Genomic DNA, 15,779 nt, shown 5'->3' on the forward strand with positions numbered 1-15,779 from the left:
TCCCAGGGAGCGGCACTTAGAGGATAAAAGCATCCAGATAAGAGGCTAACGGCCAGGCTCTGCACAGCCTAAAATGGTTTTTTTGACAACTGATTCGGGAGGCCAGCTAGCCTCTGGGTTTGTTGGCCAAGTGCCATTAGTTAACCTTTGAATGGGCTCATCTGGCAGTCTAGAAGTCCAGTTTGCTATCTATTGTGCCACAGAGCCTATCAGCAACTGTTGACCTGTTCAAAAGAGCGTTAGCATTATCAGGATGTGGTTTGGAAATGGAATCGCCTGCTGCCTTTGCTATCCCTTTTTGCAGTCCGATTTCAGAAAAGCACATGCTTGAGGCACACAAGGGATGCTAAAGGCACCGCTGGGATTTGAACCCAGGATCTCCTGTTTACGAGACAGACGCTTTAACCAACTAAGCCACAGCGCCAAGAAGAGCACTAGGAGGGTGAGTAAGTTGATCAAAACATCCAGCGGTGAGGACAAAGGTCCACGGGCTGGTCAGCTTATGAGATTTTTCACAACTTTCTGTTGCCCGAGGGCATAAGCTTGCAATTTAATGATAAACAAAAGGCCAGAAGTCACCAATCTGTTTTGACTCAAATCCACAAACTTCAAATGTCCTCAAATCGCAGACTAATAGTCAAATGCGCTACACTCTGCGCCACATGCAGTAGCTCCTTCCAGGCTTGCAGCAGTCCTAAACCAAGGATCACGTGTTTGCAAGGCAAGCTCTTTGACCAGGTGAGCCATGCTGCATTGCTGAGATGACTCTGGGCAGCATCTGAGGGGTGGTTCGCAAAGTAAATTGCATGCTGCTCTAGCATTCCTCTGCACCCCCTTTTACGGAGACCAAAACCTCTCAGCCCAAGGCACTACTTCATCACCAGCAAAGGCACCCCTGGGATTCGAACCCAGGATCTCCTGTTTACTAGACAGGCGCTTTAACCAACTAAGCCACGGCACCAACTTGCATGTATCTAGTAAGAAAATGAGATTTAGAGTTTTATAACTCTGGAGGGGTGGACAGAGAGCATGTGTGTTTGTTGGCCAAGCGCCATTAACAGAATGCCAAAAGCAACGACTCTGGTGGGACTCGAACCCACAACCTTTGAATGGCCTCATCTGGCAGTCTAGAAGTCCAATGCGCTATCCATTGCGCCACAGAGACATGTGTGGAGCTTTTTTTTCCTGGCTCTGTACCGCTTGATTGCGCTAAGCAAAAAAACACAACCCAAGGTGGTGTTTGATTACCAGCAAAGACAGTGCTGGGATTTGAATTCAGGGACCCACTTTATATTAAGTGGCCTTAACTAATATGTACTTAAATTTTAATTATTAATTTGGTACAAATCCCTTATTGTGTACATGCATGTTTTTACATTGTACTTATATTTGAAAAATATCTGCACGTAATTACATCTGTAAATAATTTCTGTAATTACATGTATAATTACATGGTTGACCCATCCCTCACACCTTAACACACCCTTATACTTACCCATACCACCAAATCTGTCCCTAACCTTACCTGTTTCCCACCTCAATAGCAGCAAAACCAATTAACAATACAATATGAACACAATAAGTACATGTATTCATTTTTGATGTAAGTACATAGTAGTTAAGGCCACTTAATATAAAGTGGGACCGAATTCAGTATGTCCTATTTACGACACATGCTTAAACCAACTAAGCCACGGCGCCAACCTGCACACACTCTCCCAGGGAGCGGCACTTAGAGGATAAAAGCATCCAGATAAGAGGCTAACGGCCAGGCTCTGCACAGCCTAAAATGGTTTTTTTGACAACTGATTCGGGAGGCCAGCTAGCCTCTGGGTTTGTTGGCCAAGTGCCATTAGTTAACTTTTGAATGGCCTAATCTGGCAGTCTAGAAGTCCAGTTTGCTATCTATTGTGCCACAGAGCCTATCAGCAACTGTTGACCTGTTCAAAAGAGCGTTAGCATTATCAGGATGTGGTTTGGAAATGGAATCGCCTGCTGCCTTTCCTATCCCTGTTTGCAGCCCGATCTCAGAAAAGCACATGCTTGAGGCACACAAGGGATGCTAAAGGCACCGCTGGGATTTGAACCCAGTATCTCCTGTTTACAAGACAGACGCTTTGACCAACTAAGCCACAGCGCCAAGCAGAGCACTAGGAGGGTGAGTAGGTTGATCAAAACATCCAGCGGTGAGGACAAAGGGCCACGGGCTGGTCAGCTTATGAGATTTTTCACAACTTTCTGTTGCCCGAGGGCATAAGCTTGCAATTTAATGATAAACAAAAGGCCAGAAGTCACCAATCTGTTTTGATTCAAACCCACAAACTTCAAATGGCCTCAAATCGCAGACTAATAGTCCAATGCGCTACATGCAGTAGCTCCTTCCAGGCTTGCAGCAGTCCTAAACCAAGGAGCACGTGTTTGCAAGGCAAGCTCTTTGACCAGCTGAGCCATGCTGCATTGCTGAGATGACTCTGGGCAGCATCTGAGGGGTGGTTCGCAAATTAAATTGCATGCTGCTCTAGCACTCCTCTGCACCCCCTTTTACGGAGACCAAAAACTCTCAGCCCAAGGCGCTACTTCATCACCAGCAAAGGCACAACTGGGATTCGAACCCAGGATCTCCTGTTTACTAGACAGGCGCTTTAACCAACTAACCCACGGCACCAACTTGCATGTATCTAGTAAGAGAGTGAGATTTAGAGTTTTATAACTCTGGAGGGGTGGCCAGAGAGCATGTGTGTTTGTTGGCCAAGCGCCATTAACAGAATGCCAAAAGTAACGACTCTGGTGGGACTCGAACCCACAACCTTTGAATGGCCTCATTTGCCAGTCTAGAAGTCCAATGCGCTATCCATTGCGCCACAGAGACATGTGTGAAGCTTTTTTTTTCCTGGCTTGTGCCAGTCCGTTGAATTGAGTTCAGGCATTTGGGGAGCGGGAAGGACAAGATATGTGGGTCTCTCTGCAATTGGTATGTGGTTGGAAAAGTGGATGATCTGTAAGGGCTTCCTTTCCAAGAAAGAGCCCAATGAGCAGAGCCACCTGTTAAAAGGCACCGCTGGGAATCGAACCCAGGATCTCCTGTTTACAAGACAAGCGCTTTGACCAGCTAAGCCACAGCGCCCTGCTGCATTGTTGACTTGGGTCAGAATTGTTCGTCAGCAGCTGAGGGGTGGTTGGCAAATGAAATCGCATGCTGCTCTGACGCTCCTCTGTACCGCCTGATTGCGCAAATCAAAAACACACAACCCAAGGTGGTGTTTGATTACCAGCAAAGACAGTGCTGGGATTTGAATTCAGGGACCCACTTTATATTAAGTGGCCTTAACTACTATGTACTTAAATTTAATTATTAATTTGGTACAAATCCCTTATTGTGTACATGCATGTTTTTACATTGTACTTATATTTGAAAAATATCTGCACGTAATTACATCTGTAATTAATTTCTGTAATTACATGTATAATTACATGGTTGACCCATCCCTCACACCTTAACACACCCTCATACTTACCCATACCACCAAATCTGTCCCTAACCTTACCTGTTTCCCACCTCAATAGCAGCAAAACCTATTAACAATACAATATGAACACAATAAGTACATGTATTCATTTTTTGATGTAAGTACATAGTAGTTAAGGCCACTTAATATAAAGTGGGACCGAATTCAGTATGTCCTATTTACGACACAAGCTTAAACCAACTAAGCCACGGCGCCAACCTGCACACACTCTCCCAGGGAGCGGCACTTAGAGGATAAAAGCATCCAGATAAGAGGCTAACGGCCAGGCTCTGCACAGCCTAAAATGGTTTTTTTGACAACTGATTCGGGAGGCCAGCTAGCCTCTGGGTTTGTTGGCTAAGTGCCATTAGTTAACTTTTGAATGGCCTAATCTGGCAGTCTAGAAGTCCAGTTTGCTATCTATTGTGCCACAGAGCCTATCAGCAACTGTTGACCTGTTCAAAAGAGCATTAGCATTATCAGGATGTGATTTGGAAATGGAATCGCCTGCTGCCTTTCCTATCCCTGTTTGCAGCCCGATCTCAGAAAAGCACATGCTTGAGGCACACAAGGGATGCTAAAGGCACCGCTGGGATTTGAACCCAGTATCTCCTGTTTACGAGACAGACGCTTTAACCAACTAAGCCACAGCGCCGAGAAGAGCACTAGGAGGGTGAGTAAGTTCTTTAAAACATCCAGCGGTGAGGACAAAGGTCCACGGGCTGGTCAGCTTATGAGATTTTTCACAACTTTCTGTTGCCCGAGGGCATAAGCTTGCAATTTAATGATAAACAAAAGGCCAGAAGTCACCAATCTGTTTTGATTCAAACCCACAAACTTCAAATGGCCTCAAATCGCAGACTAATAGTCCAATGCGCTACATGCAGTAGCTCCTTCCAGGCTTGCAGCAGTCCTAAACCAAGGAGCACGTGTTTGCAAGGCAAGCTCTTTGACCAGCTGAGCCATGCTGCATTGCTGAGATGACTCTGGGCAGCATCTGAGGGGTGGTTCGCAAATTAAATTGCATGCTGCTCTAGCACTCCTCTGCACCCCCTTTTACGGAGACCAAAAACTCTCAGCCCAAGGCGCTACTTCATCACCAGCAAAGGCACAACTGGGATTCGAACCCAGGATCTCCTGTTTACTAGACAGGCGCTTTAACCAACTAACCCACGGCACCAATTTGCATGTATCTAGTAAGAGAGTGAGATTTAGAGTTTTATAACTCTGGAGGGGTGGCCAGAGAGCATGTGTGTTTGTTGGCCAAGCGCCATTAACAGAATGCCAAAAGTAACGACTCTGGTGGGACTCGAACCCACAACCTTTGAATGGCCTCATTTGCCAGTCTAGAAGTCCAATGCGCTATCCATTGCGCCACAGAGACATGTGTGAAGCTTTTTTTTTCCTGGCTTGTGCCAGTCCGTTGAATTGAGTTCAGGCATTTGGGGAGCGGGAAGGACAAGATATGTGGGTCTCTCTGCAATTGGTATGTGGTTGGAAAAGTGGATGATCTGTAAGGGCTTCCTTTCCAAGAAAGAGCCCAATGAGCAGAGCCACCTGTTAAAAGGCACCGCTGGGAATCGAACCCAGGATCTCCTGTTTACAAGACAAGCGCTTTGACCAGCTAAGCCACGGCGCCCTGCTGCATTGTTGACTTGGGTCAGAATTGTTCGTCAGCAGCTGAGGGGTGGTTGGCAAATGAAATCGCATGCTGCTCTGACGCTCCTCTGTACCGCCTGATTGCGCAAATCAAAAACACACAACCCAAGGTGGTGTTTGATTACCAGCAAAGACAGTGCTGGGATTTGAATTCAGGGACCCACTTTATATTAAGTGGCCTTAACTACTATGTACTTAAATTTTAATTATTAATTTGGTACAAATCCCTTATTGTGTACATGCATGTTTTTACATTGTACTTATATTTGAAAAATATCTGCACGTAATTACATCTGTAATTAATTTCTGTAATTACATGTATAATTACATGGTTGACCCATCCCTCACACCTTAACACACCCTCATACTTACCCATACCACCAAATCTGTCCCTAACCTTACCTGTTTCCCACCTCAATAGCAGCAAAACCTATTAACAATACAATATGAACACAATAAGTACATGTATTCATTTTTTGATGTAAGTACATAGTAGTTAAGGCCACTTAATATAAAGTGGGACCGAATTCAGTATGTCCTATTTACGACACAAGCTTAAACCAACTAAGCCACGGCGCCAACCTGCACACACTCTCCCAGGGAGCGGCACTTAGAGGATAAAAGCATCCAGATAAGAGGCTAACGGCCAGGCTCTGCACAGCCTAAAATGGTTTTTTTGACAACTGATTCGGGAGGCCAGCTAGCCTCTGGGTTTGTTGGCCAAGTGCCATTAGTTAACCTTTGAATGGGCTCATCTGGCAGTCTAGAAGTCCAGTTTGCTATCTATTGTGCCACAGAGCCTATCAGCAACTGTTGACCTGTTCAAAAGAGCATTAGCATTATCAGGATGTGATTTGGAAATGGAATCGCCTGCTGCCTTTCCTATCCCTGTTTGCAGCCCGATCTCAGAAAAGCACATGCTTGAGGCACACAAGGGATGCTAAAGGCACCGCTGGGATTTGAACCCAGTATCTCCTGTTTACGAGACAGACGCTTTAACCAACTAAGCCACAGCGCCGAGAAGAGCACTAGGAGGGTGAGTAAGTTGATCAAAACATCCAGCGGTGAGGACAAAGGTCCACGGGCTGGTCAGCTTATGAGATTTTTCACAACTTTCTGTTGCCCGAGGGCATAAGCTTGCAATTTAATGATAAACAAAAGGCCAGAAGTCACCAATCTGTTTTGACTCAAACCCACAAACTTCAAATGGCCTCAAATCGCAGACTAATAGTCCAATGCACTACACTCTGCGCCACATGCAGTAGCTCCTTCCAGGCTTGCAGCAGTCCTAAACCAAGGATCACGTGTTTGCAAGGCAAACTCTTTGACCAGGTGAGCCATGCTGCATTGCTGAGATGACTCTGGGCAGCATCTGAGGGGTGGTTCGCAAATTAAATTGCATGCTGCTCTAGCACTACTCTGCATCCCCTTTTACGGAGACCAAAACCTCTCAGCCCAAGGCACTACTTCATCACCAGCAAAGGCACCGCTGGGATTTGAACCCAGGATCTCCTGTTTACTAGACAGGCGCTTTAACCAACTAAGCCACGGCACCAACTTGCATGTATCTAGTAAGAAATTGAGATTTAGAGTTTTATAACTCTGGAGGGGTGGACAGAGAGCATGTGTGTTTGTTGGCCAAGCGCCATTAACAGAATGCCAAAAGTAACAACTCTGGTGGGACTCGAACCCACAGCCTTTGAATGGCCTCATTTGGCAGTCTAGAAGTCCAATGCGCTATCCATTGCGCCACAGAGACATGTGTGGAGCTTTTTTTCCCTGGCTCTGTACCACCTGATTGCGCAAAGCAAAAAAACCCAACCCAAGGTGGTGTTTGATTACCAGCAAAAACAGTGCTGGGATTTGAATTCAGGGACCCACTTTATATTAAGTGGCCTTAACTACTATGTACTTAAGTTTTAATTATTAATTTGGTACAAATCCCTTATTGTGTACATGCATGTTTTTACATTGTACTTATATTTGAAAAATATCTGCACGTAATTACATCTGTAATTAATTTCTGTAATTACACGTATAATTACATGGTTGACCCATCCCTCACACCTTAACACACCCTTATACTTACCCATACCACCAAATCTGTCCCTAACCTTACCTGTTTCCCACCTCAATAGCAGCAAAACCTATTAACAATACAATATGAACACAATAAGTACATGTATTCATTTTTTGATGTAAGTACATAGTAGATAAGGCCACTTAATATAAAGTGGGACCGAATTCAGTATGTCCTATTTACGACACAAGCTTAAACCAACTAAGCCACGGCGCCAACCTGCACACACTCTCCCAGGGAGCGGCACTTAGAGGATAAAAGCATCCAGATAAGAGGCTAACGGACAGGCTCTGCACAGCCTAAAATGTTTTTTTTGACAACTGATTCGGGAGGCCAGCTAGCCTCTGGGTTTGTTGGCCAAGTGCCATTAGTTAACCTTTGAATGGCCTCATCTGGCATTCTAGAAGTCCAGTTTGCTATCTATTGTGCCACAGAGCCTATCAGCAACTGTTGACCTGTTCAAAAGAGCGTTAGCATTATCAGGATGTGGTTTGGAAATGGAATCGCCTGCTGCCTTTGCTATCCCTTTTTGCAGTCCGATTTCAGAAAAGCACATGCTTGAGGCACACAAGGGATGCTAAAGGCTCCGCTGGGATTTGAACCCAGGATCTCCTGTTTACGAGACAGACGATTTAACCAACTAAGCCACAGCGCCAAGAAGAGCACTAGGAGGGTGAGTAAGTTTATCAAAACATCCAGCGGTGAGGACAAAGGTCCACGGGCTGGTCAGCTTATTAGATTTTTCACAACTTTCTGGTGCCCGAGGGCATAAGCTTGCAATTTAATGATAAACAAAAGGCCAGAAGTCACCAATCTGTTTTGACTCAAACCCACAAACTTCAAATGGCAGACTAATAGTCCAATGCGCTACACTCTGCGCCACATGCAGTAGCTCCTTCCAGACTTGCAGCAGTCCTAAACCAAGGAGCATGTGTTTGCAAGGCAAGCTCTTTGACCAGCTGAGCCATGCTGCATTGCTGAGATGACTCTGGGCAGCATCTGAGGGGTGGTTCGCAAATTAAATTGCATGCTGCTCTAGCACTCGTCTGCACCCCCTTTTACGGAGTCCAAAACCTCTCAGCCCAAGGCGCTACTTCATCACCAGCAAAGGCACCGCTGGGATTCGAACCCAGGATCTCCTGTTTACTAGACAGGCGCTTTAACCAACTAACCACGGCACCAACTTTGCATGTATCTAGTAAGAAATTGAGATTTGGAGTTTTATAACTCTGGAGGGGTGGCCAGAGAGCATGTGTGTTTGTTGGCCAAGCGCCATTAACAGAATGCCAAAAGTAACAACTCTGGTGGGACTCGAACCCACAACCTTTTAATAGACTCATTTGGCAGTCTAGAAGTCCAATGCGCTATCCATTGCGCCACAGAGACATGTGTGGAGCTCTTTTTTCCTGGCTCTGTACCGCCTGATTGTGCAAAGCAAAAAAACACAACCCAAGGTGGTGTTTGATTACCAGCAAAGACAGTGCTGGGATTTGAATTCAGGGACCCACTTTATATTAAGTGGCCTTAACTACTATGTACTTAAATTTTAATTATTAATTTGGTACAAATCCCTTATTGTGTACATGCATGTTTTTACATTGTACTTATATTTGAATAATATCTGCACGTAATTACATCTGTAATTAATTTCTGTAATTACATGTATAATTACATGGTTGACCCATCCCTCACACCTTAACACAACCTTATACTTACACATACCACCAAATCTGTCCCTAACCTTACCTGTTTCCCACCTCAATAGCAGCAAAACCAATTAACAATACAATATGAACACAATAAGTACATGTATTCATTTTTGATGTAAGTACATAGTAGTTAAGGCCACTTAATATAAAGTGGGACCGAATTCAGTATGTCCTATTTACAACACATGCTTAAACCAACTAAGCCACGGCGCCAACCTGCACACACTCTCCCAGCGAGCGGCACTTAGAGGATAAAAGCATCCAGATAAGAGGCTAACGGCCAGGCTCTGCACAGCTTAAAAATGGTTTTTTTGACAACTGATTCGGGAGGCCAGCTAGCCTCTGGGTTTGTTGGCCAAGTGCCATTAGTTAACTTTTGAATGGCCTAATCTGGCAGTCTAGAAGTCCAGTTTGCTATCTATTGTGCCACAGAGCCTATCAGCAACTGTTGACCTGTTCAAAAGAGCGTTAGCATTATCAGGATGTGGTTTGGAAATGGAATCGCCTGCTGCCTTTCCTATCCCTGTTTGCAGTCCGATCTCAGAAAAGCACATGCTTGAGGCACACAAGTGATGCTAAAGGCACCGCTGGGATTTGAACCCAGGATCTCCTGTTTACGAGACAGATGCTTTGAACAACTAAGCCACAGCGCCAAGCAGAGCACTAGGAGGGTGAGTAAGTTGATCAAAACATCCAGCGGTGAGGACAAAGGTACACGGGCTGATCAGCTTATGAGATTTTTCACAACTTTCTGTTGCCCGAGGGCATAAGCTTGCAATTTAATGATAAACAAAAGGCCAGAAGTCACCAATCTGTTTTGACTCAAACCCACAAACTTCATATGGCCTCAAATCGCAGACTAATAGTCCAATGCATTACACTCTGCGCCACATGCAGTAGCTCCTTCCAGGCTTGCAGCAGTCCTAAACCAAGGATCACGTGTTTGCAAGGCAAGCTCTTTGACCAGGTGAGCCATGCTGCATTGCTGAGATGACTCTGGGCAGCATCTGAGGGGTGGTTCGCAAATTAAATTGCATGCTGCTCTAGCACTCCTCTGCACCCCCTTTTACGGGGATCAAAACCACTCAGCCCAAGGCGCTACTTCATCACCAGCAAAGGCACCGCTGGGATTCGAACCTAGGATCTCCTGTTTACTAGACAGGCGCTTTAACCAACTAAGCCACGGCACCAACTTGCATGTATCTAGTAAGAAAGTGAGATTTAGAGTTTTATAACTCTGGAGGGGTGGCCAGAGAGCATGTGTGTTTGTTGGCCAAGCGCCATTAACAGAATGCCAAAAGTAATGACTCTGGTGGGACTCAAACCCACAACCTTTGAATGGCCTCATTTGGCAGTCTAGAAGTCCAATGCGCTATCCATTGCGCCACAGAGACATGTGTGGAGCTTTTTTTCCTGGCTCTGTACCGCCTGACTGCGCAAAGCAAAAAAACACAACCCAAGGTGGTGTTTGATTACCAGCAAAGACAGTGCTGGGATTTGAATTCAGGGACCCACTTTATATTAAGTGGCCTTAACTACTATGTACTTAAATTTTAATTATTAATTTGGTACAAATCCCTTATTGTGTACATGCATGTTTTTACATTGTACTTATATTTGAAAAATATCTGCACGTAATTACATCTGTAATTAATTTCTGTAATTACATGTATAATTACATGGTTGACCCATCCCTCACACCTTAACACACCCTTATACTTACCCATACCACCAAATCTGTCCCTAACCTTACCTGTTTCCCACCTCAATAGCAGCAAAACCTATTAACAATACAATATGGACACAATAAGTACATGTATTCATTTTTTGATGTAAGTACATAGTAGTTAAGGCCACTTAATATAAAGTGGGACCGAATTCAGTATGTCCTATTTACGACACAAGCTTAAACCAACTAAGCCACGGCGCCAACCTGCACACACTCTCCCAGGGAGCGGCACTTAGAGGATAAAAGCATCCAGATAAGAGGCTAACGGCCAGGCTCTGCACAGCCTAAAATGTTTTTTTTGACAACTGATTCGGGAGGCCAGCTAGCCTCTGGGTTTGTTGGCCAAGTGCCATTAGTTAACCTTTGAATGGCCTCATCTGGCATTCTAGAAGTCCAGTTTGCTATCTATTGTGCCACAGAGCCTATCAGCAACTGTTGACCTGTTCAAAAGAGCGTTAGCATTATCAGGATGTGGTTTGGAAATGGAATCGCCTGCTGCCTTTGCTATCCCTTTTTGCAGTCCGATTTCAGAAAAGCACATGCTTGAGGCACACAAGGGATGCTAAAGGCTCCGCTGGGATTTGAACCCAGGATCTCCTGTTTACGAGACAGACGATTTAACCAACTAAGCCACAGCGCCAAGAAGAGCACTAGGAGGGTGAGTAAGTTTATCAAAACATCCAGCGGTGAGGACAAAGGTCCACGGGCTGGTCAGCTTATTAGATTTTTCACAACTTTCTGGTGCCCGAGGGCATAAGCTTGCAATTTAATGATAAACAAAAGGCCAGAAGTCACCAATCTGTTTTGACTCAAACCCACAAACTTCAAATGGCAGACTAATAGTCCAATGCGCTACACTCTGCGCCACATACAGTAGCTCCTTCCAGGCTTGCAGCAGTCCTAAACCAAGGATCACGTGTTTGCAAGGCAAGCTCTTTGACCAGCTGAGCCATGCTGCATTGCTGAGATGACCCTGGGCAGCATCCGAGTGGTGGTTCGCAAATTAAATTGCATGCTGCTCTAGCATTCCTCTGCACCCCCTTTTACGGAGACCAAAACCTCTCAGCCCAAGGCGCTACTTAATCACCAGCAAATGCACCGCTGGGATTCGAACCTAGGATCTCCTGTTTACTAGACAGGCGCTTTAACCAACTAAGCCACGGCACCAACTTGCATGTATCTAGTAAGAAATTGAGATTTAGAGTTTTATAACTCTGGAGGGGTGGACAGAGAGCATGTGTGTTTGTTGGCCAAGCGCCATAAACAGTATGCCAAAAGTAACGACTCTGGTGGGACTCGAACCCACAACCTTTGAATGGCCTCATTTGTCAGTCTAGAAGTTTAATGCGCTATCCATTGCACCACAGAGACATGTGTGAAGCTTTTCTTTTCCTGGCTTGTGCCAGTCCGTTGAATTGAGTTCAGGCATTTGGGGAGCGGGAAGGACAAGATATGTGGGTCTCTCTGCATTTGGTATGTGGTTGGAAAAGTGGATGATCTGTAAGGGCTTCCTTTCCAAGAAAGAGCCCAATGAGCAGAGCCACATGTTAAAAGGCACCGCTGGGAATCGAACCCAGGATCTCCTGTTTACAAGACAAGCGCTTTGACCAGCTAAGCCACGGCGCCCTGCTGCATTGTTGACTTAGGTCAGAATTCTTCGTCAGCAGCTGAGGGGTGGTTGGCAAATGAAATCGCATGCTGCTCTGACGCTCCTCTGTACCGCCTGATTGCGCAAATCAAAAACACACAACCCAAGGTGGTGTTTGATTACCAGCAAAGACAGTGCTGGGATTTGAATTCAGGGACCCACTTTATATTAAGTGGCCTTAACTACTATGTACTTAAATTTTAATTATTAATTTGGTACAAATCCCTTATTGTGTACATGCATGTTTTTACATTGTACTTATATTTGAAAAATATCTGCACGTAATTACATCTGTAATTAATTTCTGTAATTACATGTATAATTACATGGTTGACCCATCCCTCACACCTTAACACACCCTTATACTTACCCATACCACCAAATCTGACCCTAACCTTACCTGTTTCCCACCTCAATAGCAGCAAAACCAATTAACAATACAATATGAACACAATATGTACATGTATTCATTTTTAATGTAAGTACATAGTAGTTAAGGCCACTTAATATAAAGTGGGACCGAATTCAGTATGTCCTATGTACGACACATGCTTAAACCAACTAAGCCACGGCGCCAACCTGCACACACTCTCCCAGGGAGCGGCACTTAGAGGATAAAAGCATCCAGATAAGAGGCTAACGGCCAGGCTCTGCACAGCCTAAAATGGTTTTTTTGACAACTGATTCGGGAGGCCAGCTAGCCTCTGGGTTTGTTGGCCAAGTGCCATTAGTTAACTTTTGAATGGCCTAATCTGGCAGTCTAGAAGTCCAGTTTGCTATCTATTGTGCCACAGAGCCTATCAGCAACTGTTGACCTGTTCAAAAGAGCGTTAGCATTATCAGGATGTGGTTTGGAAATGGAATCGCCTGCTGCCTTTCCTATCCCTGTTTGCAGTCCGATCTCAGAAAAGCACATGCTTGAGGCACGCAAGGGATGCTAAAGGCACCACTGGGATTTGAACCCAGGATCTCCTGTTTACGAGACAGACGCTTTGACCAACTAAGCCACAGCGCCAAGCAGAGCACTAGGAGGGTGAGTAGGTTGATCAAAACATTCAGCGGTGAGGACAAAGGTCCACGGGCTGGTCAGCTTATGAGATTTTTCACAACTTTCTGTTGCCCGAGGGCATAAGCGTGCAATTTAATGATAAACAAAAGGCCAGAAGTCACCAATCTGTTTTGACTCAAACCCACAAACTTTAAATGGCCTCAAATCGCAGACTAATAGTCCAATGCGCTACACTCTGCGCCACATGCAGTAGCTCATTCCAGGCTTGCAGCAGTCCAAAACCAAGGATCACATGTTTGCAAGGCAAGCTCTTTGACCAGCTGAGCCATGCTGCATTGCTGAGATGACTCTGGGCAGCATCTGAGGGGTGGTTCGCAAATTAAATTGCATGCTGCTCTAGCACTCCTCTGCACCCCCTTTTACGGAGACCAAAACCTCTCAGCCCAAGGCGCTACTTAATCACCAGCAAATGCACCGCTGGGATTCGAACCTAGGATCTCCTGTTTACTAGACAGGCGCTTTAACCAACTAAGCCACGGCACCAACTTGCATGCACCTACTAAGAAAGTGAGACTTAGAGTTTTCTAACTCTGGAGGGGTGGCCAGAGAGCATATGTGTTTGTTGGCCAAGCACCATTAACAGAATGCCAAAAGTAATGACTCTGGTGGGACTCAAACCCACAACCTTTGAATGGCCTCATCTGGCAGTCTAGAAGTCCAATGCCCTATCCATTGCGCCACAGAGACATGTGTGAAGCTTTTTTTCCTGGCTTGTGCCAGTCCGTTGAATTGAGTTCAGGCATTTGGGGAGCGGGAAGGACAAGATATGTGGGTCTCTCTGCAATTGGTATGTGGTTGGAAAAGTGGATGATCTGTAAGGGCTTCCTTTCCAAGAAAGAGCCCAATGAGCAGAGCCACCTGTTAAAAGGCACCGCTGGGAATCGAACCCAGGATCTCCTGTTTACAAGACAAGCGCTTTGACCAGCTAAGCCACGGCACCCTGCTGCATTGTTGACTTGGGTCAGAATTCTTCGTCAGCAGCTGAGGGGTGGTTGGCAAATGAAATCGCATGCTGCTCTGATGCTCCTCTGTACCGCCTGATTGCGCAAAGCAAAAACACACAACCCAAGGTGGTGTTTGATTACCAGCAAAGACAGTGCTGGGATTTGAATTCAGGGACCCACTTTATATTAAGTGGCCTTAACTACTATGTACTTAAATTTTAATTATTAATTTGGTACAAATCCCTTATTGTGTACATGCATGTTTTTACATTGTACTTATATTTGAAAAATATCTGCACGTAATTACATCTGTAATTAATTTCTGTAATTACATGTATAATTACATGGTTGACCCATCCCTCACACCTTAACACACCCTTATACTTACCCATACCACCAAATCTGTCCCTAACCTTACCTGTTTCCCACCTCAATAGCAGCAAAACCAATTAACAATACAATATGAACACAATAAGTACATGTATTCATTATTGATGTAAGTACATAGTAGTTAAGGCCACTTAATATAAAGTGGGACCGAATTCAGTATGTCCTATTTACGACACATGCTTAAACCAACTGAGCCACGGCGCCAACCTGCACTCACTCTCCCAGGGAGCGGCACTTAGAGGATAAAAGCATCCAGATAAGAGGCTAACGGCCAGGCTCTGCACAGCCTAAAATGGTTTTTTTGACAACTGATTCGGGAGGCCAGCTAGCCTCTGGGTTTGTTGGCCAAGTGCCATTAGTTAACTTTTGAATGGCCTAATCTGGCAGTCTAGAAGTCCAGTTTGCTATCTATTGTGCCAAAGAGCCTATCAGCAACTGTTGACCTGTTCAAAAGAGCGTTAGCATTATCAGGATGTGGTTTGGAAATGGAATCGACTGCTGCCTTTCCTATCCCTGTTTGCAGTCCGATCTCAGAAAAGCACATGCTTGAGGCACACAAGGGATGCTAAAGGCACCGCTGGGATTTGAACCCAGGATCTCCTGTTTACAAGACAGATGCTTTGACCAACTAAGCCACAGCGCCAAGCAGAGCACTAGGAGGGTGAGTAAGTTGATCAAAACATCCAGCGGTGAAGACAAAGGTCCACGGGCTGGTCAGCTTATGAGATTTTTCACAACTTTCTGTTGCCCGAGGGCATAAGCTTGCAATTTAATGATAAACAAAAGGCCAGAAGTCACCAATCTGTTTTGACTCAAACCCACAAACTTCAAATCGCAGACTAATAGTCCAATGCGCTACACTCTGCGCCACATGCAGTAGCTCCTTCCAGGCTTGCAGCAGTCCTAAACCAAGGATCACGTGTTTGCAAGGAAAGCTCTTTGACCAGCTGAGCCATGCTGCATTGCTGAGATGACTCTGGGCAGCATCTGAGGGGTGGTTCGCAAATTAAATTGCATGCTGCTCTAGCACTCCTCTGCACCCCCT

The 15,779-nt window shown here is 45.2% G+C and overlaps 26 non-coding genes across 26 annotated transcripts; all 26 read right to left on the reverse strand.

Moving 5' to 3' along the window:
* Window positions 1-350: 350 nt before the first annotated feature.
* Window positions 351-424, reverse strand: trnat-cgu (transfer RNA threonine (anticodon CGU)). Its single transcript has one exon. It is a non-coding gene; the product is annotated as a tRNA-Thr (tRNA).
* A 463-nt stretch (window positions 425-887) lies between these two features.
* On the reverse strand, window positions 888-961 carry trnat-agu (transfer RNA threonine (anticodon AGU)). The gene has a single exon. It is a non-coding gene; the product is annotated as a tRNA-Thr (tRNA).
* A 114-nt stretch (window positions 962-1,075) lies between these two features.
* Window positions 1,076-1,165, reverse strand: trnar-ucu (transfer RNA arginine (anticodon UCU)). Its single transcript is given in 2 exon segments — window positions 1,076-1,111; window positions 1,129-1,165. It is a non-coding gene; the product is annotated as a tRNA-Arg (tRNA).
* Window positions 1,166-2,066: 901 nt separating this feature from the next.
* Window positions 2,067-2,140, reverse strand: trnat-ugu (transfer RNA threonine (anticodon UGU)). Its single transcript has one exon. It is a non-coding gene; the product is annotated as a tRNA-Thr (tRNA).
* Window positions 2,141-2,591: 451 nt separating this feature from the next.
* Window positions 2,592-2,665, reverse strand: trnat-agu (transfer RNA threonine (anticodon AGU)). Its single transcript has one exon. It is a non-coding gene; the product is annotated as a tRNA-Thr (tRNA).
* A 114-nt stretch (window positions 2,666-2,779) lies between these two features.
* Window positions 2,780-2,869, reverse strand: trnar-ucu (transfer RNA arginine (anticodon UCU)). The gene is given in 2 exon segments: window positions 2,780-2,815; window positions 2,833-2,869. It is a non-coding gene; the product is annotated as a tRNA-Arg (tRNA).
* A 181-nt stretch (window positions 2,870-3,050) lies between these two features.
* Window positions 3,051-3,124, reverse strand: trnat-ugu (transfer RNA threonine (anticodon UGU)). The gene has a single exon. It is a non-coding gene; the product is annotated as a tRNA-Thr (tRNA).
* Window positions 3,125-4,087: 963 nt separating this feature from the next.
* trnat-cgu (transfer RNA threonine (anticodon CGU)) lies at window positions 4,088-4,161 on the reverse strand. The gene has a single exon. It is a non-coding gene; the product is annotated as a tRNA-Thr (tRNA).
* Window positions 4,162-4,612: 451 nt separating this feature from the next.
* On the reverse strand, window positions 4,613-4,686 carry trnat-agu (transfer RNA threonine (anticodon AGU)). Its single transcript has one exon. It is a non-coding gene; the product is annotated as a tRNA-Thr (tRNA).
* A 114-nt stretch (window positions 4,687-4,800) lies between these two features.
* On the reverse strand, window positions 4,801-4,890 carry trnar-ucu (transfer RNA arginine (anticodon UCU)). Its single transcript is given in 2 exon segments — window positions 4,801-4,836; window positions 4,854-4,890. It is a non-coding gene; the product is annotated as a tRNA-Arg (tRNA).
* Window positions 4,891-5,071: 181 nt separating this feature from the next.
* trnat-ugu (transfer RNA threonine (anticodon UGU)) lies at window positions 5,072-5,145 on the reverse strand. Its single transcript has one exon. It is a non-coding gene; the product is annotated as a tRNA-Thr (tRNA).
* A 964-nt stretch (window positions 5,146-6,109) lies between these two features.
* trnat-cgu (transfer RNA threonine (anticodon CGU)) lies at window positions 6,110-6,183 on the reverse strand. Its single transcript has one exon. It is a non-coding gene; the product is annotated as a tRNA-Thr (tRNA).
* Window positions 6,184-6,646: 463 nt separating this feature from the next.
* On the reverse strand, window positions 6,647-6,720 carry trnat-agu (transfer RNA threonine (anticodon AGU)). Its single transcript has one exon. It is a non-coding gene; the product is annotated as a tRNA-Thr (tRNA).
* Window positions 6,721-6,829: 109 nt separating this feature from the next.
* trnar-ucu (transfer RNA arginine (anticodon UCU)) lies at window positions 6,830-6,924 on the reverse strand. Its single transcript is given in 2 exon segments — window positions 6,830-6,870; window positions 6,888-6,924. It is a non-coding gene; the product is annotated as a tRNA-Arg (tRNA).
* Window positions 6,925-7,826: 902 nt separating this feature from the next.
* trnat-cgu (transfer RNA threonine (anticodon CGU)) lies at window positions 7,827-7,900 on the reverse strand. Its single transcript has one exon. It is a non-coding gene; the product is annotated as a tRNA-Thr (tRNA).
* A 453-nt stretch (window positions 7,901-8,353) lies between these two features.
* On the reverse strand, window positions 8,354-8,426 carry trnat-agu (transfer RNA threonine (anticodon AGU)). The gene has a single exon. It is a non-coding gene; the product is annotated as a tRNA-Thr (tRNA).
* A 1,107-nt stretch (window positions 8,427-9,533) lies between these two features.
* trnat-cgu (transfer RNA threonine (anticodon CGU)) lies at window positions 9,534-9,607 on the reverse strand. Its single transcript has one exon. It is a non-coding gene; the product is annotated as a tRNA-Thr (tRNA).
* A 463-nt stretch (window positions 9,608-10,070) lies between these two features.
* On the reverse strand, window positions 10,071-10,144 carry trnat-agu (transfer RNA threonine (anticodon AGU)). The gene has a single exon. It is a non-coding gene; the product is annotated as a tRNA-Thr (tRNA).
* Window positions 10,145-10,258: 114 nt separating this feature from the next.
* trnar-ucu (transfer RNA arginine (anticodon UCU)) lies at window positions 10,259-10,348 on the reverse strand. Its single transcript is given in 2 exon segments — window positions 10,259-10,294; window positions 10,312-10,348. It is a non-coding gene; the product is annotated as a tRNA-Arg (tRNA).
* A 901-nt stretch (window positions 10,349-11,249) lies between these two features.
* On the reverse strand, window positions 11,250-11,323 carry trnat-cgu (transfer RNA threonine (anticodon CGU)). The gene has a single exon. It is a non-coding gene; the product is annotated as a tRNA-Thr (tRNA).
* A 453-nt stretch (window positions 11,324-11,776) lies between these two features.
* On the reverse strand, window positions 11,777-11,858 carry trnat-agu (transfer RNA threonine (anticodon AGU)). Its single transcript has one exon. It is a non-coding gene; the product is annotated as a tRNA-Thr (tRNA).
* A 377-nt stretch (window positions 11,859-12,235) lies between these two features.
* On the reverse strand, window positions 12,236-12,309 carry trnat-ugu (transfer RNA threonine (anticodon UGU)). Its single transcript has one exon. It is a non-coding gene; the product is annotated as a tRNA-Thr (tRNA).
* A 963-nt stretch (window positions 12,310-13,272) lies between these two features.
* On the reverse strand, window positions 13,273-13,346 carry trnat-cgu (transfer RNA threonine (anticodon CGU)). The gene has a single exon. It is a non-coding gene; the product is annotated as a tRNA-Thr (tRNA).
* Window positions 13,347-13,809: 463 nt separating this feature from the next.
* On the reverse strand, window positions 13,810-13,891 carry trnat-agu (transfer RNA threonine (anticodon AGU)). Its single transcript has one exon. It is a non-coding gene; the product is annotated as a tRNA-Thr (tRNA).
* Window positions 13,892-14,266: 375 nt separating this feature from the next.
* Window positions 14,267-14,340, reverse strand: trnat-ugu (transfer RNA threonine (anticodon UGU)). Its single transcript has one exon. It is a non-coding gene; the product is annotated as a tRNA-Thr (tRNA).
* Window positions 14,341-15,303: 963 nt separating this feature from the next.
* trnat-ugu (transfer RNA threonine (anticodon UGU)) lies at window positions 15,304-15,377 on the reverse strand. Its single transcript has one exon. It is a non-coding gene; the product is annotated as a tRNA-Thr (tRNA).
* Window positions 15,378-15,779: the final 402 nt, after the last annotated feature.

Source organism: Carassius carassius, chromosome 1 (genome assembly GCF_963082965.1).
Source record: "Carassius carassius chromosome 1, fCarCar2.1, whole genome shotgun sequence".
Classification (NCBI taxonomy): domain Eukaryota; kingdom Metazoa; phylum Chordata; class Actinopteri; order Cypriniformes; family Cyprinidae; genus Carassius; species Carassius carassius.